This window comes from Bombyx mori, chromosome 11 (assembly GCF_030269925.1).
Source record: "Bombyx mori chromosome 11, ASM3026992v2".
Classification (NCBI taxonomy): domain Eukaryota; kingdom Metazoa; phylum Arthropoda; class Insecta; order Lepidoptera; family Bombycidae; genus Bombyx; species Bombyx mori.
The window spans coordinates 3,324,072-3,336,736 of record NC_085117.1 but is presented as its reverse complement, the minus strand read 5'-3'; the positions used below and the strand labels follow the sequence as shown (position 1 = coordinate 3,336,736).

Genomic DNA, 12,665 nt, shown 5'->3' with positions numbered 1-12,665 from the left:
AGTGTAGGAAGTGGAAATGATACGAATATAGCAGTTTTAAACAGAGCGAACTGTGTCAGATTGAGTTTTAATATTTTTCGCGACTTGTATAATTAAAATCTCATCTATTCATCTTTATTTGTATTAACGTATGAAGTGTTTCTTTTCTTCTTAATTTACTATCCTATTCTAATAGTTTATGGCGCTGTTTTTTTAAAATCTTTCCACTTGCTACTGTGGCGCCATCTGCTTTGGCTCTATTTCAGCGGACACTTTTTAATAAACTGAGATGGTGGTCCTAACTTCTTTCTACCCTCCACACAATCAACAAACGACAGTGGCGCGTTAGTCATTTCGAGAAATGACTATATTTCAAACGCAGACGTGAGATCAGTGAAGTGCGATACGTATAAGTTAATAGGTAACCAATTAATTTATTGTCGACGTAACTCAATTAATAGCGTGCTGAGATATTACGTAATCGTGGTGTAGGCAATGCTAAACCTTTGACTGTCATGTAGGTCACCGGTGCCCTACGCGGCGCACTGAAGTAATGTTACTAAGACGTCGGAATATCTAGTAGACTCTGGGAAAGAAGACTCCGAAGATAATGAGAATGAATCTATTTCTAAGAGACCTGAAAGACTACAACATACTTTAACAAACAGAAGAAGGTAAAGTTAGGCAATCTTTAGGCGCCTTAGTAACAGTAAATTTACATGATTACTTCAGTGCGCCGCGTAGGACACCAGTGACCTATATGTCAGTCAAAAATGTAAAGAAAATAACAAATGAATTCAGAACAAATTTTAAATAGTAAAATTAAAAAAAATTAATCGTTAGTTGCCCTCTCTATGTTTATTCCCGGAAGCGACAACAAGAAAACTTTAAAACTGTAAAAAACGTATTTGAATAGTCGCGAAAAATATACGCAAACATAATACTAAAAGTACTTTTACGCTTTTATCTCGCAAACTTTACTGTCGTTAAATTATAATAGAAAAAAAAATTGGTTGTCTGTAAAGTCGGTTTACGGACGATAGTTTTAAGTGACAACGTCTTAAGGAAACTTTGATGAAAAACTAAATACTTTTATGAATTGATTTGAATTATTATCATTGAATTCATTCATTATTTTGTACAATACAAAGAAAGAGTGAATTGAAAATTAAATTTTTTTCGATAAATTAACGCTTGGGCCGATTGTGTCTCTCTATCGCTTATTCCGCGCTCTCGCTTGCACGCTCAGGCTTAGGCGGAACGTGACACTTTTTCGTCCGTGCAGCCGGTGTTCACCAATTTATAAGACATTATCATGTCAAAAAGAACTGTAATTGGCGCAATATTCAATTGTCATAGTCAAATGGCTCTACAGTTCGTCCGTATAACCACGAAACCTGTATTCGAAGCTTTGAAAACAACATAATGGAGATAATAAACTAGACATTAAACCGTAAAAGCAGTTTTAATTATGTCCGCGACTCGCGAAAAACAAAGCAAAAATTTATTAACTTAAACTCTTTTAAGCTGACCAGTTGAATTATTTAAAAATTTCTCACTCTTTGTACCAATGCATAAGTCACTAACGTTCTATACCGATATGGTTAACACAAATCGCATTCAAACACTTTTCCGATGACAATCAATTGATGGTATTTAGTCGATTCCAAATAATCGACTAAAATTTGTTTAGTCACATCCGCCCATCCGTGTTTCTTAAATGATTTTTTTTTCTTTTTTTTTTTCGTTATTCGGCAGGCGGATGCCAGGTGACAGCGCTCATCTTTCTGTTGATCTCTTGCAGTATTAATCTGCATCTAGCTAATTGGGCGGGCCTTAGATTGGGTGTGGGGTCGCGTGAGTTGTTCACGGACGCTGGCGGGGATCGGCGGGTCCGTCGTAGGGCGCGGCGGCGGCGGGCGCGCGAAGCCACTGGCAGCGCTATCGCGGAAGCTTACGTGACAGTAGAAAACAAATAAATGTAGATTATAGAGGAAAAAAATTGACTTTTTGGCGGGAACGCGAGGAGTGAAGTTGGGTGATTTGTTTTATTTTGTCTATTTAGTGTTTCTTCAACTTTAAATGTGTAATAACGGTGGTTTATCAACTGTTTAATATCTGTGAAAGTGCACAAATTTGGGAAAATGAAACCAAGCCGCTGGACGTAACTTCTCGGGATCCTCCAAAAAGTCCACGGAAAAAAATCTCAGTAAATTACCACCATTTTACTGAGATTATATTTCATCCCATATCATCTCATCTCATTTTATTTTATTTCATCCCAGTTGATTAATGTCTCAAATTCATCATTTTCATTTCATTTTATTTAATTCCACTCCATATTATCATTTTTCATAAAAATAAGAATATAAATTAAAATAAGACATGGCTTAAAGGTATTAGTTAACTGATCATAAAATCCCTTAAGAAAGAAAAAAATATCAAAAAAATAAATTGGCTGTCCGTAAAGTCGTTTTCCGGACGATAGTTTTACGTGATAACGTCATTAACAGAACTATTCGAACTGCTAGCTCTGACGTCGCGCGAGAAAGAAATAAATGGGTCACAAGTCAACGCTTGGGTCGATCGTGTCTCTCTATCGCTTGTTCCGCGCTCTCGCTTGCACGCTCAGGCTCAAGTGGAACGTGACACTTTTTCGTGCGTGCAGTCGGTGTTCCTCGATTTATAAGACGTTATCGCGTTAAACAACGCAATCAAAATAATACTTTTACGATTTAATCTCCCGTCTTTGAGTATTGTTTATATTCTATTATCTAAAATCGTATTATCGTAAAGATGAAATTACGGGACAAACAAACAGCCAGACATCAAGATACTGTTAGTTCGTTGCGTGTAGAATGAAACGTAAAAATAAGGGTTTTTTTTTTAATTCGACGTTATTCAACACAATAGAACCTCATCCTTCCGCGAAACTGTAAAGTATATGCAACTAATAACTAAATCAAACTTTTAATTTATTTAAGATATCATTTAATCTCTAAATCTGCCTACACTGAAATTTGTCTAATTGTAAATATGTTACATGTAAACTAGCAAAGTTTGGGAACTACAAAATGCCTATTTTACTAGACAAATGAATGCAATAATATTCATTCTTACCATTTTCAGTTTTCTCTCTACTGTTTTTAGAGTCCTCATCTATGGATCTCGATAAAGACCTTTTCTTCGGCGACTATAACAAATTTAAGTAACATCAGATATTTTGATTATGTTCAAGTAATTCAAGTAATTATGTTTAAGCTCAGGAATAGAGGTTTTCACCCGTTTCTATACACACATATCTACATATGTATTTTTTTTTCCTACCTAAGCTGTGAGCCTTGAGAGGCTATTTCAGCGTAACCTTAATCTTAGTAGGTGAATTCACGAGACTCAAACATGACGACGTTGCTAACACGAACCCTAGCAAGAGCTGTGCTTCGCAGTCTACCACCGGATCGGAAACGCGACCCACTGAGAAGATCCGGCGAGAAACTCAGTGGGCTGTGTCTGAGGGTTAATTTACTCGTCGAGCCCTTCGTCGTAAGCGACGGGTTCGACGAGAACGATGATCAGTGCTTGGGGTACTTAAAAGCACCGTTAGTGGATCGGGAGGATCCGAAATGATGTTACGTGTGTTAATTGTGGGTTAAATGTATGTGTGTATTCTTATAGATGATTGCAACTAAAATAATTGAATGCTTTTAGTGGATATGATGTCAATTTCCAACACTGATTACCAACAAGCTGATGGGTGTACGAGCTCTTAGCCCTTTGATATTAAGCGGTGCCGGAGCTTAGACATTGACAATATATCTGCTTCCAACTTGAGCATTCTAAATCTCAGTTCTATAACACAACAGCTGCCCCATCCTTTGAACCAGAATGCATTACTGCTTCTGCTGATTTCTGCCGTGGGGCAGTATGCGTTTCGGTTTGAAGGGTGGGGCAGCCGTTGTAACTATACTGAGACCTTAGAACTCATATCTCAAGGTGGGTGCCTGCATTTACATTGTAGATGTCTATGGGCTCCGGTACCCACTTAACACCAGGTGCACCAGGTAAACAATAAAAACAAAATGTAGTCACTTTGAACTACATTTGTTTATTATGACTATCAAGTATCCTTTTTCAGACAGAAATCCAGCATAAGCTTGATTACTTTCTTTGAGCATGTCTACTTCACTTCCTCAGGACAAAGAATCTGTTGGCGACAGCGGCGTCGCCCCATAATTATAGAATAAGTTGAAGAATATAATAGAATATAGAATAGAATAATAGATTTATATAGATACGTACATAGACATAGAGTTATAACAAATAGATAAATAACAAATAGATAAATTATATAGAGTGCATATAGATAGATAAGGATATAGATAACGTGCTTTGAAATAAATAGTATACACTTTTGCTTTATTATTCCCGATAGTTTTAAGATTAGCATATTAACTTAAATGAACACGCGCCCGGCCCGCGTCCCGAAACGATGTAACAAACAGCATTTATCTGTGTTCAGGACCGGGTATTTTGTTTATACGGGCGCGTCATATAGATTAAGCATAGAATAAGTTATATGTATCGATAGGGATTACAACATAGAATAGTTAAGTATAAGGCATTAGTATATACATTTATTAAATAAATAGATATAACGAATAAACCGAGCCGATCATAGTGAAAATGATCTCGACGAGAGCCGTATTTTACACGAGATCTCTGTAGGGTAACATTCCGAGGTAGTTAAGCGACCCTGCGACGCTGTCAGGTACCTGCCGACCTACCGACCGACCCTCGACCGACTACCTGCCAACCGCCGGCCGCCGACCCTCCGAACGAAGATTACAAAAAAAAGCACGAGTAAAGACATCAGCGCCTCGAAGATATTTATTGAAGATTTGAAGACCATTGAAAAGATCGTCGGTTATTGAATTCGGTTGTATTGACAGATCGGTCGGCTCGGTTTACGTTAATTAGTAAAGTTTTGAGTTTTAATTTCGAGTGAGCTTGTACGATATCGTACACCTCAGGACCCTACATCGACTGCTTCAGATCGACACGAATAATCGCCACGAGACGGGCATCCGGCGTCTTATAGGATTTCAAGAAATCTTATAAGATTCATAAACCCGTCCAACCTGGGTTGGCGTCACTCGCCTTATCGACACGGGTGACGTGCTGCGTACCCAACAGCTGGTCCTTCGAGCCGGATACAGCGATTATTCAACGATGCCGATCACCAGGAGCAACAAGGGATCATCGAGGGAACAGCCACTCGAACCTGCGGTTCAAGAATCCAGTCCGGAGGCAACAGAAGCGACGTCGTACGAAACATACGAGAGCTCCGCGACCGGTACGACCCAGAACACAAAACTTGAAGAGGCAACGACGCGGACACGTGGTGAAAATAGACCCGCGTCGAAGAAATCGCTACGACGTAAGGAACTGGCAGCGAGAGCGGAGCTGGCGGAAAAAGAATTGATAGAAGCACAAGCAGCCACTATAGCCGCCAGACTCCGCCTGCAATTGATTCAGGCCGAAAGCGAAGACGACGATGATTCCATTATAGAAGAGCCAAAGGACCGGGAGGACCAGACCAGGGCCTGGGTCCAGACGTCGGTGGGCAGTATGGACAAGGAGCCCGCAGGCGAGCACATTGAGAACCGTCCCGTCAGCAAGGCCAACATGGAAGAGTGCGGCAACAGGGACCTGGCTAAGGCGATAGTGGAAGCAGTAAGGAGCGCAACGACCAAGGAGCTGCCGCCACAACCCGACTACATGCACCAGTTGCCGACGTTCGAAGGCGACTGCAGGGAGTGGGTGGCCTTCAAGGCTGTCTACGAAGATACCGCTCCACTCTTCTCAAGCGCTCAAAACATGGCGCGGCTGAGAAGAGCGCTGAAGGGACAAGCCAGGGAAGGAGTCCGCAGCCAGCTGTACTCCGAGAGCACACCGGAGGAAGTAATGGAATCACTGCGGCGGTGCTATGGAAGGGCGGACGCTTTAGTCTTAGCGGAGCTAGACCGCATACGAAGGCTTCCAACGATAAGTGACTCCGCCTACGACATTTGCTCACTGGCGAGCAATGTTAACAATACCGTCGCAGCGATCAGGGGACTGCGGAAACCCCAATATTTGATGTCGCCCGAACTGCTGAAGAGCATCGTCGACAAGATGCCGACCATCCTGAGGTTCCGGTGGTACGACCACATTATCGATAAAACTGAAGGAGACCCGGACCTCAACACGATGTGCGGCTTCCTGAACAAGATGGCGGACCGGTGCGGGCCACACGCCGTGGCCGAGGTGGCAACGAAAAGACAACCTTCGAGGCGACAGGCGACGCACGCCACAATCGACTGCACCGAGCGCGCAACTTCGGACAGAGTAATAATAGACAAGCCGGCGTGCCCGCAGTGCAAGGAAGGACACCCGCTGTATGATTGTCCGAGGTACGAGAGAGCTACGGTGCAGGAACGATGGAGGATGGCAAAGGAGTCGCGCCTATGTTACAAGTGCCTCAACGGTAAGCACCGGAAGCAAGCATGTCAACGACCGCCATGTCGCACGTGCAAGCGCTGGCATCACCACTCGCTACACAACGAGAAGCCGGAGACAGAGCCAGCAGAGAACAGGGAAGTCGCGAACAACGTGCGACTTCCCATCAACTGTACACGGATCAGCAGGGCGTACTTGAAGATGGTGCCCGTTGAAGTGTACGGGCCGTCGGGATCGACGACGGTGCTGGCCCTGCTGGACGAAGGCTCCACGGTAACTCTCCTGGACTCGAGCGTGGCGAAGCAGATCGGCCTGAAGGGACCCAAGGAGTTGCTCCGCCTCGAGACCGTGGGCGGGAAGACCCTAACGAAGATGGACTCGATGAAGCTTAACATCCGAGTTCGAGGGCTTCACCAGCGGCAGAAGAGGACGATCTTCGGAGCGCGCACAATAGACGACATGAGCCTTGCACCTCAGCGACTGAAGAGGGAAACCATCGAAGGCTACGCGCACCTGAGGAGCCTGGCGGACCAGTTATGTTACGATGTACGATCCCCCAAGCTATTGATCGGGCAGGACAACTGGGGACTCATCGCCGCCAGAAGGGCGCGCAGGGGCAGGAGGAACCAGCCGGTAGCTTCATTCACCCAATTGGGATGGGTGCTACATGGTCTCGACGGCAACAACGCCAAAGAGGTCAACTTCCTCACCTGCGCCCATGTATCGATGCGCGAAGAGGCCTTGGACAGACAGGTGAAGGAGCGCTTCACGATAGAGTCCCACCCAAGCGTCCGAGCACGGATATGGAGGCGAAGGCGTTTGACATCTTGGAGAAGGAGGACGACAGAGGTTGGAGACGCGATGACGGCCGCTTCGAAGCTCGGACCTACAATCCCTGTTCGAAGCGTTGTTGCGGTTCCGGAAAAGGCTCGTCGTGGTTGTCGCGGACATCAAGGAGAGGTTCCTGCAGATAAGGATCAGGGACGTGGACCGCGACAGCCCAAGATTCCTCTATAGAGAAGATCGACGCGAGGCCGCTCCAAAAGAGTATAGAATGACGTCGGTCATATTCGGAGCGGCCTGTTCACCGAGCGCGGCGCTGTTTATTAGAAATAAGAATGCCAAGGATTACAGACATCGATATCCAGAAGCCGCGTGGGCAATAGAAGGCGCTGCATTCTGGCGAGCCTCGCAGGCGGTGTGACCCCAGGAGACATAGAGCTGGGGTCGAAGGAAGAAAAGACCCTGGGCCTGCGGTGGATCTACGAGTCAGACGAGGTGGGATTCCGGACACGTCCACGAGACCCAAAGGATATAGAAGCACGGACCCCGACCAAACGAGAAGTGACTAGCGCGGTAATGTCAACCTTCGACCCTATGGGGCTGGCATCACCCGTGCTAATAGAAGGGAAAGCGCTCATTCAGAGCATTTGGCGGAGCGGGATCGACTGGGACGACGTCATCCTGGAAAAGGACGAGGTGGCGTGGAAACGCTACATGGAGAACCTCCGCATGTTGCAAGGCCTCCGAATAGCAAGGTGCTTCTCGTGCTGCAGCACTGAGGGGGAGCTGCACACGTTCACCGACGCCAGCGAGAAGGCCTACGCGTGTGCAGTCTATTGGCGTCAGAAGACAGACGAGAGCACCTACCGCATCACGCTTCTAGCAGGGAAAGCCAGGGTGACCCCACTGAGACCAGTCTCTATCCCAAGGCTGGAGCTGCAAGCTGCACTGCTGGGGACAAGGATGGCGCAGGCGATAGCGAACGAATTGGACATCGCAGTCGGTGTAAGGACGTACTGGACTGACTCCAGTACAGTCCTGACATGGATAAAGACCGACCCACGCACGTTCAAACCTTTCGTCGCGCACCGACTCGCCGAGATAGAAGAGTCAACGAAGCCCCAAGAATGGCGATGGGTGCCTGGCTCGCAGAACCCAGCAGACGACGCAACTAGAGAGGCGCCGGCGGATTTCGACCACACGCATCGGTGGTTTAATGGACCCGAGTTCCTGACGTGGGATGAATCGCGCTGGCCCAAGCCGCGAACATTCAAGCAAGAACCGTCTGGAGAAGAGAAAGAGGCCTACCTGGTCGCCTACGGCGAGGACCGCTGAAGCTCAACCCACGCCCGATCCGCACAGATTCTCGAGCTGGGTCAGGTTATTGAGAGCAACAGCCAGGGTCCTCCAATTTATCGAGCTGTGTCGACCCCGGAAGGAGAGCGCCTGCGTGTCCAGACAATCGAAGCAGCAAGATCCCACGTGGAGGACGACACGAACGAAGCAACCCCGATCCACATGGAAGTTAAGGACCCCGGAAGCACCTACAGAAGCATGGCTGCCGCTTGATCCGCCCCACTTGAAGAAGGCGGAGAAGATCCTACTGAGAAGCAGCCAAGGAGAGAGCTTCGGTGAAAAAGATCCCGAACGTCACCCCAAGTTGCGACGGCTCGACGTCGTGATGGAAGATGGCCTGTTGCGCCTGCGCGGACGTATCGACGCAGCGCAATACATAGATGCAGGCTGCAAGCGACCGATCGTGCTGGACGGGAAGCACGTGATAGCGAGATTATTGATCAAACACTATCACGAGGCGTTCCAGCACGCTAACCACGCAACGGTGATGAACGAGGTGCGGCAGCGCTACTGAATCCTAGGTCTAAGATCGATCATTCGAGCGACGGCCGTCCGATGCCAGTAGTGCAAGGTATATCGGAGTACACCACGACTACCGCCCACCGGAGACCTGCCGATAGAGCGGCTACGACATGGAGAGCCGCCGTTCACCTGTGCTGCCGTCGATTACTTCGGGCCGATGACGGTGACTGTAGGACGACGTCACGAGAAGAGGTGGGGCGTGCTGTTCACATGCCTCACCACGAGAGCAGTCCACATGGAGCTAGCAGCGTCACTGACGGCAGACTCAATGCTGTTAGCGCTGCGCAGGATGGCCGCCCGACGAGGAATTCCCAAAGTCATTTACAGCGACAATGGGACTAACTTCGTCGGCGCTAACAAGGAGCTCAAGCAGGCAATCGAGAATGCAAGGGAAACAGACGTCGTGTCACGGGCCGCTCAGATGAACATAAAATGGAAGTTCATCCCGCCGGGAGCGCCGAACATGAGAGGCGCGTGGGAACGTTTGGTGCGGTCCGCGAAGACCGCGCTGGCGGTCACACTGAAGGAAAGACACCCGAGGGAAGAAGTTCTGCACACTCTTCTGTTGGAGGCAGAGCACGTCATCAACTCGCGACCGCTCGTCGCCAGGGAAGAGAGTTGGGAGTCAGAAGCACTCACGCCGAACCACTTCCTCATAGGGAGGTCTTGCGGAGCTCCAAGCATCGGCGACTACACAGACGAAGACCTGACCGGCAAAAGGACATGGAGAGTGGCGCAGCGTATGGCAGACCACTTCTGGAGTAGGTGGGTCAAGGAATACCTGCCTACGCTGCTGCCCAGGAAGATCAACGGGAGAGCAGCTGGCGAGGACTTGCAGTGTGGGGATACCGTCCTCATAGTGGACTCCACGCTGCCACGCAACACATGGCCGCGCGGGCAAGTTGTCCACACCTACCCAGGCCCCGACAACCGCGTACGAACCGTCGACGTCAGAACGAGCGGCGGCCTGCTTAAGAGACCTGCCTCCAAGATGATCCTGCTGGTGCCTGCAACGAGCGACGAGCCCACGCCCATAGAGTCGCCACGACAAGGAGTCGGTGCTACGCACGAGGGGGAGGATGTTGGCGACAGCGGCGTCGCCCCATAATTATAGAATAAGTTGAAGAATATAATAGAATATAGAATAGAATAATAGATTTATATAGATACGTACATAGACATAGAGTTATAACAAATAGATAAATAACAAATAGATAAATTATATAGAGTGCATATAGATAGATAAGGATATAGATAACGTGCTTTGAAATAAATAGTATACACTTTTGCTTTATTATTCCCGATAGTTTTAAGATTAGCATATTAACTTAAATGAACACGCGCCCGGCCCGCGTTCCGAAACGATGTAACAAACAGCATTTATCTGTGTTCAGGACCGGGTATTTTGTTTATACGGGCGCGTCATATAGATTAAGCATAGAATAAGTTATATGTATCGATAGGGATTACAACATAGAATAGTTAAGTATAAGGCATTAGTATATACATTTATTAAATAAATAGATATAACGAATAAACCGAGCCGATCATAGTGAAAATGATCTCGACGAGAGCCGTATTTTACACGAGATCTCTGTAGGGTAACATTCCGAGGTAGTTAAGCGACCCTGCGACGCTGTCAGGTACCTGCCGACCTACCGACCGACCCTCGACCGACTACCTGCCAACCGCCGGCCGCCGACCCTCCGAACGAAGATTACAAAAAAAAGCACGAGTAAAGACATCAGCGCCTCGAAGATATTTATTGAAGATTTGAAGACCATTGAAAAGATCGTCGGTTATTGAATTCGGTTGTATTGACAGATCGGTCGGCTCGGTTTACGTTAATTAGTAAAGTTTTGAGTTTTAATTTCGAGTGAGCTTGTACGATATCGTACACCTCAGGACCCTACATCGACTGCTTCAGATCGACACGAATAATCGCCACGAGACGGGCATCCGGCGTCTTATAGGATTTCAAGAAATCTTATAAGATTCATAAACCCGTCCAACCTGGGTTGGCGTCACTCGCCTTATCGACACGGGTGACGTGCTGCGTACCCAACAGAATCCACTCTTTAAGGACTGCGTTTTTTTTAAAGTCTCATCTTCACAATACTTTTAGCCTGAAAGCTGATCCGCTACATCTGCTTTCACAATTGACAAGTTAGTCGGGACTGCTCTTATACTCACTCTCCTTTTAATCTGCTTTTGGTAATGCTGGGCATCATAAAACTGAGGCTGCGATCTCCTAACTCGACCGGTTCTTCTTTTGATATTCTCAACGGCCGGCAAAGTGTCAGCACCGCGACGAGCAGAAAAGAAAGTGTGTCCGCACTTACACGATTTTGATGCAACGGCTACCTGAAATTTTATGATTTTCAATTTATTCACATACAGTGCAACCCTAAGATAAATTAGAAAGAGGCTTTAGTAGTTTAACAACAAGAGAATATCTTCCGCTGAGTTGGTGAAATTGCACCATAGAAAAACGGTCTATTCTTTATTGCTGTTGAAAACGGACAATCCTAGGATCCACCTGATGGTAATTAGTAATCATCACACTTACACATCACTAATACACGTGGCACAAAAAGGTCTTTAGCCTTATCTGCAAATGGGCATGTAGCAGCCCTGAGGGAACATCATGCCTAAGATTTCATTCCAAATGTTGATAATTTAAGGCGAAAAATGGGTTGTGAAAAGAAAATGAGCAATTGCACTAATTATTTAAAGTCTATAGGAACAAAATATATTATGTCTACGCTATATCCTTATCTGTACTTTGTAACTCAAGTAATTAATGTGAATTTATTGTTTGAACAAACTACATTTGAATAAAAAACGTATTTGATTTCACGTAAAAACATATCGAAAAAAAAAATCTAGTACACATTTTTGGTAGAATAATAGCATTTAGGTAATTAATAGGTAAAACCTTCAAATTCATTGTCTTCAAGAGTGCATTTAAAAGTTTCATACCTGCATTTCACATTTCGGGCAACTTTTAGCTATCATTTTGTTTTTCCCCATATTTTTATTACGTAGTCTAAACACTAAACGTCTAATTTATGAAGACAAATAATTGAACTAATTAACATTTTTTACTCCAATTGTAAATGAAAAACATTCTAAAAATATAAAAAAATCTCTAGTTTAATTTTTATTTTGACATCTTGACAGTTTATCTTGTGACTTAACGGATTGAAAGTCTAATCTTCCCAAAACTTCACTGGAAATTCACGGTTCCAAAAAGACATGACCTAAAGGTCTATGTTACCAGGTCATAAAATACAAAAAATTATAAAATGAAATTATGTTGGTTTTATCAATATTACTTTCTTTGACCCTAAGAAATATATACTTACGAATTTATAAAAACATTCATATAAGGGAAATGTCATTCAATTAATTTCAAGATAGACGTAATTTGTATGGACATTATCACAAATTAAAGCAGTGTAGAAATGTCAAATAATACTTTGTACCATGCTCACATTACTTAAGAGCGATACGTATACTGTGCA

At 45.4% G+C, this 12,665-nt stretch overlaps 1 protein-coding gene across 1 annotated transcript in view; it reads right to left on the bottom strand.

Annotated features, from left to right (window-relative positions):
- Positions 1 to 12,393, bottom strand: part of LOC101745648 (uncharacterized) — a 52,878-nt gene extending 40,485 nt beyond the window's left edge. Inside the window, exons 1-3 of the mRNA XM_062670997.1 lie at positions 12,121 to 12,393; positions 11,332 to 11,502; positions 3,100 to 3,172 (exon numbers count right to left, since the gene is read on the bottom strand). The gene's annotated coding sequence lies outside the window, so the exon portion shown is untranslated. The remainder of the gene's footprint in view (positions 1 to 3,099; positions 3,173 to 11,331; positions 11,503 to 12,120) is intronic.
- Positions 12,394 to 12,665: the final 272 nt, after the last annotated feature.